At 44.1% G+C, this 12,494-nt stretch overlaps 1 protein-coding gene and 1 long non-coding RNA gene across 9 annotated transcripts in view; one reads left to right on the forward strand and one right to left on the reverse strand.

Annotated features, from left to right (window-relative positions):
• The window catches only part of ddo (D-aspartate oxidase), a 65,009-nt gene that overhangs the window by 41,734 nt on the left and 10,781 nt on the right, over positions 1-12,494 (reverse strand). For 4 of the 8 annotated variants that reach the window (XM_067985035.1, XM_067985033.1, XM_067985036.1 and 1 more), the window contains one exon: positions 4,539-4,691. The exons of 2 other annotated variants lie outside the window; for them this stretch is intronic. The gene's annotated coding sequence lies outside the window, so the exon portion shown is untranslated. Of the gene's footprint in view, positions 1-4,538; positions 4,692-10,610; positions 10,702-12,494 lie in introns of those variants that run through there. 2 more of the 8 variants (XM_067985034.1, XM_067985041.1) reach the window with 2 other exon arrangements.
• The window catches only part of LOC137322023 (uncharacterized), a 47,217-nt gene continuing 42,084 nt past the window's right edge, over positions 7,362-12,494 (forward strand). The window contains exons 1-2 of the long non-coding RNA XR_010962943.1: positions 7,362-7,717; positions 9,052-9,151. This is a non-coding gene — a long non-coding RNA (uncharacterized lncRNA). The remainder of the gene's footprint in view (positions 7,718-9,051; positions 9,152-12,494) is intronic.

The raw sequence follows: 12,494 nt of genomic DNA on the forward strand, positions 1-12,494 counted from the left end.
TACGCTTGTTTGAGAACCAACCTTCTCACCCTCTAATTGGATATGGAATGTAACCATGTTATGGTCACTCATTCCAAGGGGATCCTTAACTAGGACATTATTAATTAATCCTGGCTCATTACACAGGACCAGGTCCAAGGTTGCTTGCCCCCTTGTTGGTTCAGTTACATACTGCTCAAGAAATCCATCCCTAATACACTCAATAAACTCTTCCTCAAGGCTACCCTGCCCAATTTGATTTGTCCAGTTAATATGATAGTTAAAATCCCCCATAATTATAGCTGTTCCCTTATTACATGCCCCGACTATTTCCTGATTAATACTTCTTCCAGCAGAGTTGCAACTATTAAGAGGCCTATATACTACGCCCACGAGTGTTTTATGCCCCTTATTATTCCTTATCTCTACCCAAACTGTTTCATTATCCTGATCCTTTGTCCCAATATCTTTTTTCTGTATTACAGTGATTCCTTCCCTTATTAACATAGCCACCCCACCTCCCCTTCCTTCCTGCCTGTCCTTCCTGATTGTTAAATACCCTGGCATATTTAATTCCCAGTCGTTGTCACCCTGCAGCCATGTTTCTGTAATGGCCACAAGATCATACCCATACGTCGTTATTTGTGCCGTTAACTCGTCCATTTTGTTACGAATGCTACGTGCATTCAGATAAAGAACTTTCAAATCTGTTTTGTGACACTTAGTTCCTGCTTTTTCCTTTTTTAACACTTTACCTTTTACTCCATACCTTCTGTCCCTTCCTGATACGCTTTCCTCTGTCTCCCTGCGCAGGTTCCCAACTCCCTGCCACAGCTTTGATGCTGGGTTAATCGCCTTACGCCTTCTAGTTTTCATTTTATCTGTCGTGCCTAAAGTACCTAAAGTGCCTAAAGTACACTTTCTTTCCGCTGCTCTATGCTTTTCCCTTTCACTTGTTCTTGAACAACTGTTTGTACTATTTGTATTGTAGATTTCCCCTGGGTCTTCCCCGCTCTTGCTGCTCTCAACTTTATTCCCTTCTGAGTCCCCGCTCAGGTTCCCATCCCCCTGCCACTCTAGTTTAAACCTTCCCCAACAACACTAGCAAACACCCCCGCGAGGACATTTGTCCCGGTCCTGCTCCGGTGTAACCCGTCACGCTTGTACAGGTCCCACCTTCCCCAGAACCGGTCCCAATGTCCCAGGAATCTAAATCCCTCCCTCCTACACCATCCCTGCAGCCACGCATTCATCCTGTCTATTCTCCTGTTCCTATACTCACTAGCACGTGGCACCGGTAGTAATCCTGAGGTCACTACCTTTGAAGTCCTGCTTTTTAATTTATCTCCTAACTCCTTAAATTCACCTTGCAGGACCTCATCCCTTTTTTTACCTATGTCGTTGGTACCAATATGGACCACGACTACTGGCTGTCCACCCTCCCCCTTAATTAACCTCCACAATATGAGAATTACAATCCCAAAGAAGCAGCTGCAGTTAAATTCTGTTCTAAGGCAATAAAGCAGAACAGACAAAATTTTGTCCAGATTTTTATATAGTAGGAGAGCTGCACCATTACTGACCGTGTAAGGAAAAAAATCTCGAATTCTAACAATTGACTTACATTAGGTTATTTTCAGGGAGGGGGGGGGTTGCTTTCCTCAGGACTGCATGGGCTAAATTTTATCCGGGAGCTGGGAAAGGGAGGGAGGAATTCCTGACAGGAAACCTGGAAGTACGGATTTGCCGGACGTCCGTACGATTTTAATGTAATTTAAAGCATGCTGGTATTAAAATTGAAGCCCTGGTGACGGGAGAAACTGACTGGGACTGTAAGGAAAGTATTTCCCCATTACTGCCTCAAGATTTGTGGTCTTCAATATTCAGCAAACCCACTGTTCTCTATTTGTAGGTTTCCTGCCCGACAGGCCGGTAGGATTGAGAGGCTGGCTGTCAGTCGGATGGGAGAGCAGCCAGGGAGCGGATGCCAGCGGGTAAGTCTTAGATCAGGGGGGCAGGGTCGGTCACTGGTGGGGGGGGTGGTCAGGATCAGAGGTCATCAGGAGTCAATCATCAGGGGTCATCAGGGGTTCAGTCATGGGGGATTGGATATCGCGGGGGGGGTCGGAGCTCGTGGGGGGTCAGAGATCGCTTGGGGGGTCGGAGATCACGGGAGAGGGTTGGACGTGGGGGCAGGGTTGTGGTCGATCGCGTGTGTGGGATCACGGCAGGTAAGTTTGTTGGGCCTGGAGGAAACAATTCTGCTCCTCCTGGCCCATAAGCAGTGCAATAAAGGCCTGTTGATCCGGGCCTTCTCGCCTCCTCTTGTGTGGTGTGAATCAGAAGGCCCGGGAATTCCAACCCTCAGCTTCCTTAAAAGATTTCACTGACTGACCTGCCTCCTAAGAGCAGGTTGGTCACCCGCCCTTCGACTTGCCTCCGTAAAAACCAGAAGTGGGCGGATTGGAGGTGAGCTGAGGTCAGGTTTTACTTTTTTTACAATTTTTACCTTCCCACCTGCCCCCAACACACCCGTTCGTGGGGTTAAAATTTACCCCAAAGTGTCAGAAGGAATAAAACAATAAGAAATAGTGCATGTGCCCTATTTGACAGTTGTGGGAATCCCAATAGACAATGATTGCTCATCAGTATCCTTACAACCAATAAATACTGGCTTAGATTATTTTTTAAAAACTTTACAGAAAAAAAGCTACCATTAAGTTAGAAGACAAATTTATGGAGCACACTTTAAGGTACTGTACCTGTACCAAAGGAGTCTGTTTATATTTTTACATTTTAACAGCCTTGAAATCAATTTTGCATTCCTTGTGCTTCCCGCTCTCAGTTACCATTGACCTTCCCTGTGTATTTAGCCCACAATGGTATTTGGAAGTGATGGTGCAAAAACGATACATATTGTCATAGTGAATGAATAGTTGTTGCAACATCTCAAACAGAACAGCCTATTATCTGGTTACCAGTCAGAGCAAACCAATCTGTGATACCATTATTGGTCTGTGAGATTGTGTAACAAATCTCTCAATGCCAGCATGAGGTTAGAGCAGCAGCTGTCAATATTTCTGGAGCCTCTGATAATGTACAGAAGCCTAGCGTTATTGTGAAGGTGGTGTCCTGTAGTGTTATCTGATAAGGTTGCTGACATAGATCCGCAACTTCCTCTGAGGAATATATATTAAGTCAGAATAAATAGGTACTTGTCTTATTGCAATATCTACAACAAGAACTTACATTTATTGAGCGCCTTCAGGTAGTAAAATGTCCCAAGGTGCTTCACAGGAGCAATTATCAAACAAAATTTGACACCGAGCCACATAAGGCAATATTAGGACAGGTGACCAAAAGCTTGGTCAAAGAGGTAGGTTTTAAGGAGCATCTTAAAGGAGGAGTGAGAGGTGGAGAGGCAGAGAGGATTAGGGAGGGAATTCTAGAGCTTAGGGCCTAGGCATCTGAAGGTACGGCCACCAATGGTGGAGCGATTAAAATCGGGGATGCGCAAGAAGCAAGAATTGGAGGAGCGCAGAGATCTCGGAGGGTTGTAGGGCTGGAGGAGGTTTCAGAGATAGGGAGGGGCGAGGCCATGGAGGGATTTGAAAACAAGGACAAGAATTTTAAAATCGAGGCGTCCCCAGAGCTGGAGCCAATGTAGGACAGTGAGCATGGGGTGATGGGTGAACGGGACTTGGTGCGACTGATCGATTGGTGAAGTGTTTTTGGTCCAACTCTTTTCTTCCCACCTGTCATCGTTAACATGGTGGAGGTTATCAAAAATTATGTTGTTATTTATGATACCATCATCTACATACTACTTAATTTTCCATCTGAAAGGTAACTAGCAACTGAACTGCTGTAGGCAGTGATAGAAAGAATTGCAGCAGCAACACAGTAGCAGAGTTGCACCAAACACACTTCCCTGATCATCTAGTCTGTACATATTGCAGTAAGACAAATACCCATTTATTTCTGGCCTGATGTTTGTATTTTTTGAGGAAGCTGCTAGCACTTAGCAAAGCCTCCACATTCACGCTAAGAGATGCTGCCATTGCACCTCAACATTCTGTTATCAATCCAAAAAGTCTGCATAGAATACGAGTAGTGAACCTTCACACGCTCAAAAGCAAAATATTGCGGATGCTGGAAATCTGAAATAAAAACAGAAAACGCTGGAAATACTCAGCATATCAGACAGCATCTGTGGAGAAAGAAACAGAGTTAATGTTCCAGGCCGATGACCTTTCATCAGAACTGGAAGAAGTTTAACAGTTTTTAAGTAAGTACAGAGCCAGGCAAAGGGGAGGGAAAGAAGGGGAGGGGAGGAAAGAACAAGAGGGAAGGTCTCTGATAGCGTGGAGGGCAGGAGTGATTAAATGACAAAAGGGATGATGGTGCAAGGCAAGGAGGGTGGTAATGGGACAAGTAAAGAAACAAAAGACGGGTCTAGAGGAGCTGTAAATGGCAACAGCAGAACCATTACCAGCACCTGCCAACCGAAAAAATGGGAGCGGTGATTATGATCTGAAGTTATTGAAATCAATACCCACCTGTACTAATTAGAGAAACTTTGTCAGGGTGAAGATTGGAGTACTGAGTGGCGCCACTCCTGTTTCCAATTTACATAGATGGCTTGGATTCAATGCAAAGTGGCCAATTTCCAGATGCCAAACTAGGAGGGGCAGTGAATCTAGAGGAGGCAGCTAAGAAATGATAGAATGAGTTGGACAAAATATGTAAGCAGATTGATAAATGACAGATGCAATTTAATGCTAACAAGTGTAAAATACCACAGATGGGAAGTAAAATTAGATGACACACATACTTGATGAATAGTACTTAAATAGCTAAGGAGGAATCTGAGAGAGTCCCTATAGTCTCAGGCAACTCAACATGTCCAACCAATGTAGAGCAGCAATCAACAACACATAATAGGATGTTGAACTACATAACTGAAAGAATACAATATAAGTCAAAAGTACTGTGCAGAAGTCAGAAGCTCTGGTGAAACCACAGTTTGACAATAGTGTCCAGCTCTGGTTGCCGAAACTCAAGGGATATATTCAAGCACTAGAGACAGTGAAGAGCTAGAAGGCTGATTCCTGGTGTCAAAGGTCTGTGTTTTATGAGGAAAGATTGGAGAAATGTGTTCTTTTCAGCGTGGTATACAAGGTAAAAGGAATGGAAAAGATTAATTCTAAATATTATTGTTCAACCAAGTAAAAGGTAAATATAGGACGGATATCATGAAGTTCTTCACACAAAGAGCAATCAAACACATGGAATGGACTTCCAGATAAAGCAGCAGAATCACTTAAAAAAAGAGTTACATGCTGCAAGGTAAACTTTAGTATCTTTCTGGATGGATGATTTAAGAGAGCCAAATGGCTGTCCTCATCTGTAATTGTCTTATACAGTTGAATGGCCTGGCAACATTCATTATCTAAGAAAAACAAAAAGCAATATACTGATGATGCAAGAAATATGAAATATAAAACAGAATGGTTGGAAGAATGAGGAGAGGCAATATAATCTAAATGGTGCAATTTTAAAGGGGGTGCAGGAACAGAGAGACCTGGGGGTATATGTCCACAAATCTTTGAAGGTGGCAGGACAAGTTGAGAAGGCTGTTAAAAAAGCATATGGTATCCTTGGCTTTATAAACCGAGGCATTGAGTACAAAAGCAAGGAGGTTATGCTTAACTTTTATAAATCACTGGATAGACTCCAGCTGGAGTATTGTGTCCAATTCTGGGCACCACACTTTAGGAAGGATATCATGGCCTTACAGAAGGTGTAGAGGAGATTTACTAGAATGGTACCAGGGATGCGGGACTTCAGATATGTGAAGAGACTAGAGAATCATAGAATCATAGAATGGTTACAGCACAGAAGGAGTCCATTCGGCCCACCAAACCAGTGCCGGCTCTTTGTAAGAGCAATCTAGTTAGTCTCATTCCCCCGCTCTTTCCCCGTAGCCCTGTAAATTTTTCCCTTCAAGTATTTATCTAATTCCTTTTTGAAAGCCACGATTGAATCTGCTTCCACCACCCTTTCAGGCAGCGCATTCCAGATCATAACTACTCGCTGTGTAAAAACATTTCTCCTCATGTCGCCTTTCGTTCCTTTGCCAATCACCTTAAATCTGTGTTCTCTTGTTCTCGATCCTTCTGCCAATGGGAACAGTTTCTCTTTATTAACTTTATCTAAACCCTTCATGATTTTGAACACTTCTATCAAATCTCCCCTTAACCTTCTCTGCTCTAAGGAGAATAACCCCAGCTTCTCCAGACAATCCATGTAACTGAAGTCCCTCATCCCTGGAACCATTCTAGTAAATATTTTCTGCACCCACTCTAAGGCCTTCACATCCTTCCTAAAGTGCGGTGCCCAGAACTAGACACAAAACTCCATTTGTGGCCGAACCAGTGTTTTATAAAGGTTCAACATAACTTCCTTGCTTTTATGAAGCCCAGGATCCCGTATGCTTTTTTAACTGCTTTCTCAACCTGTCCTGCCATCTTCGAAGATTTGTGCACATATACCCCCAGGTCTCTCTGTTCCTGCAACCCCTTTAGAATTGTCTCATTTAGTTTATATTGCCTCTCCTCATTCTTCCTGCTAAAATGTATTACTTTGCACTTCTCTGCATTAAATTTCATCAGTCATGTGTCTGCCTATTTCATCAGCCTGCCTCTGTCCTCATGAGGTCTATTACTATCCTCCTCACAGATTTCTCCACTTCCAAATTTTGTGTCATCTGCAAATTTTGAAATTGTGCCCTCTACACCCAAGTTCAAGTCATTAATATATATCAAAAAAAGCAGTGGTCCCAGTACCGACCCCTGCGGAACACCACTGTATACCTTCCTCCAGTCCGAAAAACAACCGTTCACCACTACTCTGTTTCCTGTCGCTTAGCCAATTTTGTATTCATGCTGCCGCTGCCCCTTTTATTCCAATGACTTCAATTTTGCTGACAAGCTGATTATGTGGCACTTTATTAAACACTTTTTGAAAGTCCACATACACCACATCAACTGCCTTGCTCTCATCAACCCTGGCTGAAGCACAGAGCAGGCATTGCGAACAGAGTGGATCATGAACCAAGTGGGAACTTGAGAATTTGGTGAGAGTGGGACTCTGGTAAAGTAGTGGGTGATCGGAAATTAAAATTTAGTTTAAAATTTAACTTAGAACTTTAAAACTTTAAAAGAAGCTACAAGTCAGTTAACGGTTAACAGAAACTGCAAGTCAGTGGCTGTTAACAGTCAATCAGCTGTTAGTGATTGTCTGAATAGAGGGTAATTATTCTGAGCTAGAAACTGATTGAGCAGTTGTAACTGCTGTTCTCAAAAGGTGTGTAAAGTAGAAGGTTATCTGCTGAAGCACAGAGTGTGTATCGTGAACTGAGTGGGAACTTGAGCCCCAGGTATCAGAACAGAAGTGGGGTTGGAGCCGAGTCGAGAGATGCGGGGCTGAGCCCCAGGGGAGGAGCCCCAGGTATCAGAACAGAAGTGGGGTTGGAGCCGAGTCGAGAGATGCGGGGCTGAGCCCCAGGGGAGGAGCCCCAGGTATCAGAACAGAAGTGGGGTTGGAGCCGAGTCGAGAGATGCGGGGCTGAGCCCCAGGGGAGGAACACTTTTCCCATTCACTAAGAACAGAGTGACATCACAGTGAACAGAGAGGAGCTCTGAGAGACCCGGAATTAAAGGGTAGAATAATCGGGGTAAGTAAACAGTAAGTAAATTAATAATAGCGTATCTAAAGGGAGCTTAGGAAAAAAAGGTTTCTAAATATAATGGATGAGCAGCTGAGACCCATTGCCTGCAACTCCTGCACCATGTGGAAACTTCAGGATGCTTCATGTGTCCTGGAGAGCCACATGTGCAGGAAATGCCTCCAGTTGTTCAAACTCAAGCTTAGGGTTTCTGAGCTTGAGGGGCAGCTGGAGACACTGCAGAGCATAAGGGAGGCTGAAGGTTTCCTGGATCGTACGTTCCAGGAGGTGGTCATCCCGCAGCCACAGAGAGTTCAGGATAGCAAGTGGGTGGCCATTCGAAAGGGTAGGAAGAAGCAGGCAGTGCAGGAATCTTCTGGGTGTGTGGCACTCTCAAACCGGTATTCATACCAGTGAGGGTGACAACACCTCGAAGGAGCGCAGTCCTGAGCATGGCACCATGGGGCAAAGGACTGCACAGTGGGGCACAGTGAAGTGTAGAAATGCAGTAGTCATAGGGGATTCGATAGTCAAGAGAACAGACAGGTGTTTCTGTGACCACCGACATGCCGCATGGTGTGTTGCCTCCCTGGTGCCAGGGTAAAGGACATCACTGAGAGGGTGCAGAACATTCTGCGGGGGGAAGGGGAACAGCCACAACTCGTGGCCCTTGCGGGTATCAACGACATAGGAATGAAAAGGGATGAGGTCCTGTGGTCAGAGTTTCAGGAGCTAGGGAGGAAGTTAAAAAGCAGGACCTCAAAGGTTAATCTCTGGATTACTCCCAGTGCCACAAGTAGTGAGAAGCTGGGGTTGTTCTCCTTGGAGCAGAGAAAGTTAAGGGGAGATTTAATAGAGGTGTTCAAAATCATATGAAGAGTTTTGATAGAGTAAATAAAGAGAAATTATTTCCAGTGGCAGAAGGGCTGGTAACCAGAGGACACAGATTTAAGGTGATCGGCAAAAGAACTAGAGACGATGTGAGGAGCGATGTTTTTTTAACGCAGCGAGTTGTTATGATCTGGAAAGCATTGCCTGAAAGGGTGGTGGAAGTAGATTCAATAGTAACTTTCAAAGGGGTAAACACTTGAAGGGGACAAATCTGCAGGGCTATGGGGTAAGGGCAGGAAGTGGGACTAATTGGATAGCTCTTTCAAAGAGCCAGCATAGGCACGATGGACCGAATGGCTTCCTTCCGTGCTGTATCATTCTATGAAAATGCTGGAAACATTCAGCAGGCCAGGCATCATGGAGAAAGGAAAAAAGTTAACATTTTAGGTCTTATGACCTATGAAAAGTTATATCTAAAACGTTAACATTTTTTTCCTTACCTTTCTCCACAGATGCTGCCTGACCTGCTGAGTGTTTCCAGCATCTTCTGTATTCATTATCTAAAATTGTACATTAAGGATGGCCACTTGACCAAGGTACCAGGTGGCACAGGTACCTGTGGAATTATTCTGAATTTCTATCCCACTTAGGGATAGAAATTCATTAATTTTTTAAAAAAAACTTAACTCTCAAAACAGGCTAACTCTACAGTGAGGGCTGGAGATGACAGCATGCATGTCAGCCATGCTACCAATCAACATTTTGGGGACCATGGGGGTAAATTTAACCCCCAAGAACGGGTGGATGGGGGAGGGTGGGAGGTCAAAACAGCCGCTTTTTGGAGCGGGACCGCATCCCGGCTCCAACACGCCCACAGGCGCATTTGGATGTGTGAGCACAACAGACACCCGGAAGTCCTGCCCCCACTTAAAGCTGGCGGGCCAAAACTTAAAGGGGCAATGTACCTCATTGAAATAGTTGAGATACTTAATTTTTTGTGTATTGCACCAGTTAAATGAATTTAACCGTATCTGTTCGGGTTTCCCATCGCTTCCGATTTACGTCAGGAGAAAGCAGGTAGGAAGGGCCTGATCCATGAGGTGAGTGCCTTTATTGCACTGCTTGTGGGCCCGGAGGAGCAGGAGTGTTTCATCCAGGCCCAGCAAGCTCACCTGGTGCAACATGACGCCGCGATCGGCCAATAGTGGTGGCATTTGACATGACCAAATCTCATTGAGGTTAAATGGGCAAAGGCAAGTCTAGCTAACAGTGGTCGTCATTCGTTGACCGGTTACAGCAAATTCTGGGCCATTAACTGGGAAATTGGGAGGGTTGTGAAAGAATAGATATGTTTTTACATTATTTTGATACGGAACGAAGACAGAACAGCGTATGTAGCGATTATGGTTAAACCACATGAGCCAGCCAGAATTGGTTCAAACTGTATGCTGGCAGATCACAATGGGCAATAAATGCCGGCCTCGCCAGCGATGCCCACATCCCACGAACGAATAAAAAAAACAATGACACCCTAGGACAAAAGCCATAGTTCAGAAAGACCAAACATAGGAAGCAAAGGTTGTAAACATTCAACTCTTTCCTTTGGCCGAGGTACTGGAGAGCACTTGGAAGGTGTAAACATAGAACCAGAAAGCAAGCGCTCACACCTTCAGGACAGGAGGAGTTGACATTAGTGGGGACAATAACTCATTTAATTTACATAAGAATGCATTTAGAGAGGGTGCCGTAACAAAGCTGTGTTTTTTTTAAATCCCAACAAATAAATGCACTGTGGCAGAGTCAGGTACCAGCAAACATATAAGTGACAGTGACCCGAACTTTGGGGGAAAATGACCCCCTCAGCCAGTCGGGTTACGGTGTACTGACCCTCGCCGGGTTTAACTTCTCCAGAGGCGGCCGCCGCACTTCCTCCATTTCCGTGGAGCTGGGGAAGGTTGAGGTTCGGGGTTTGGGCTTTTAAATGTCTTTCTCCAACTGCACTAACGTTAGCAACTTCAACTGAAAACGTCTCCGTTCCGATCCCTACCTGTAGCCAACAACCAGCACTTACCCCGGGAAACAAATTATAAATAATCTCCGTCCTAACTCTTAGTGCAAGACAGAGCAGCAAAGTAACGCAGCAGGGACAAGAGGAGCAGCCAACTGGCTGGGAATTCATGTGACATCAATTGGCACAAACGCGAAGCAAGTGTCACTAAAACCCAACAGCCACCAGGACTCTCAGTATAAACGTTTCTTTAAAAAGTTGCATTTTTAAAAATATATAAAACCAATATATTTAAAATTAAATTCAAATATATTTGCCTGTGGTGCATAAAGAATGCATAATGGGTAGTGGTTAGGAAAATACCATAATTTGTGATGGCAGACATGTAATCAATCTACTGACATTAATGCAGGCGTTACTCTGTGGTATATTTTCTATCTGCCACCCGTACCCAGCTTGCATCCTCCTTCTATCAACCTGTATAGTGTCATAAACAAAGCCACTGATTTATGGTTTTCACAGTAAAATGGATGGAAGCAGAAAATTCAGTCCGAAATATCTGTAAAAAATCCTGGAATTCCATGTCATAAAAACAGAATTTGACTTATATGGTCACTATAAACTAATAGCCCGAATTGTAAATGGATCAAATCACAGACAGCGAGCCCAAGAACACCAGTAAAAATCCTGGAATTTCATGTTACATTAAAAAAAACAGCTTTTAACTTATTCAATCACAGTAGGATCAGTGGCCCAGGTTATAACACACCTGACCACAAATAGTGTGTTCCCAGCAGCCTGACCTGGAGTAGTGTGTACTGTAGTGGCCAGTCTTCCCGTTATCGAACCCCACCTGTTATCTCTTGAGCCAGGCTTTAATTTTTTTTCTCACTATTTGTGGTGGGGGGGTGGTAGTGATGGAAAGAGTGGGAACAGGTTTAAGAGTCATAACATAGGTGGCAGGTTCAACATACCCAAGAGAGGATAAATACATTTTATTCTAAAGATTAAATGGCACAGTAACTGGGTGCAGGTGGACGCAACTGTAACAAGAAACCACATGTCACAAAATTGACCCTGAAGGTTTCTGAGAGTACAGAAAGACATTGGGGAAACTGTACTGATGGACCATTGTGCGACTCAGATTCCCCACAGCCTGATGCATGTTTTAGGAATCCTAAGCGATGGTTATCTCTGCACTTGGACTTCCATTGCCAAAACACGAGTTCCAGGCATCAACAGTGTCTACGAGAGTCTTGGTGATGAGTAAGGTTATAAAGTGAAAAAGGCATTCCCGTGTGTTTTATATTGGATTAGAGAGCTTTGAGACAAATATTTGTCTGTGTGTAGTTGGCTCTCAGTCCCTTATTCTAAACTAAAACTTGCATTATCACAGTAAATTCCACAAGCTAATTTCTTAGGACTAGATATTTAAGTTTCTCCATCCTCAAAAGGACCAGAATGCATAGATTTTTAAAGTAAAAGCTGAAACCATAATACCACACCATCACTAATAGCACCTATACTTACACACCACCACTGGTGACTATGGACATATGCTTGCTACTACACTGCCAGAGAACACCCATGGCAGTGAAAACCTGGGAAGATCCAGGAGGAAACTGTCCTTAGTCAGCTATGCAAAGCAAAAGCATAGTCCTGATCTTTATAAATGGTTTATGATTTTGTTACATATAGTGCAAGAGTGAATTCTCCATCATGCCCTCCCCATACTGTTACAAATTTTAAAAGTCCAACTTTATCCCTACCCATGTCAGCCGTGGTAGCACTCTTGCCTCTGAGTCAGAAGGTAGTGGGTTCAAGTCCCAATCCAGAGAAGTGAGCACAAAATCTAGGCTGATTCTCCAGTGCAGTACAGAGGAGGTGCCGTCTTTCGGATGAGACGTTAAATCGAGGCCCCATCCGCCCTCTAAGGTGGACGGTAAA

Source organism: Heptranchias perlo, chromosome 5 (genome assembly GCF_035084215.1).
Source record: "Heptranchias perlo isolate sHepPer1 chromosome 5, sHepPer1.hap1, whole genome shotgun sequence".
In the NCBI taxonomy this organism is placed as follows: domain Eukaryota; kingdom Metazoa; phylum Chordata; class Chondrichthyes; order Hexanchiformes; family Hexanchidae; genus Heptranchias; species Heptranchias perlo.